A 597-nucleotide genomic window follows, 5' to 3' on the forward strand; every position below is an offset into this window, starting at 1 on the left:
CCGCCTGGCGATTTCGGGCAGTTCGGGTTCGCGCTGCGGAGGTGAAAGCGTCGAGCGCTCGGTGGGGAGGATTTGGGGGAGGTTATTGGTGGAATTTGTTATTTGGAGGCGGTTATTTCCGTTATTCTTACGTTTTCATCATTAATAACTGTAATTAACGAATTGGTTTTCTTTTGTCATTTAAATGAATTTTTAATTTCGTTAATTTAAATTATTTTTTATTAGTTTTGTATTTCATTATTAACTTCATTTTATCATTTATTAATAGTTTCGTTACCTTATTGTTAATTATTCCATTAATCAATTATATGATCTGTTAATGATTTAATTAATGATTGATTGTATAATTTCTTAATTGTTTTATTACTGTAGTTTAGTGTATGTTTTAATTCTCTTATTATTTTAATAATGTGTTGTGGTATTTGTTAGTTATCTCATTAATTATTTTAGTAATGGTATTCGTTAATTACTTCACTAATTACTTTAATAATTGTATTATTTCATTAATTATCTTAGTTTTTTATTGTATTATTTGTTAAACATTTTGTTATTTTAATTTGTTGTATTCTTTTTTAATTATTTTGTCAGTTATTTTAG

Source organism: Mesitornis unicolor, unplaced genomic scaffold, assembly GCF_000695765.1.
Source record: "Mesitornis unicolor isolate BGI_N332 unplaced genomic scaffold, ASM69576v1 scaffold19381, whole genome shotgun sequence".
Taxonomy (NCBI): Eukaryota; Metazoa; Chordata; class Aves; order Mesitornithiformes; family Mesitornithidae; genus Mesitornis; species Mesitornis unicolor.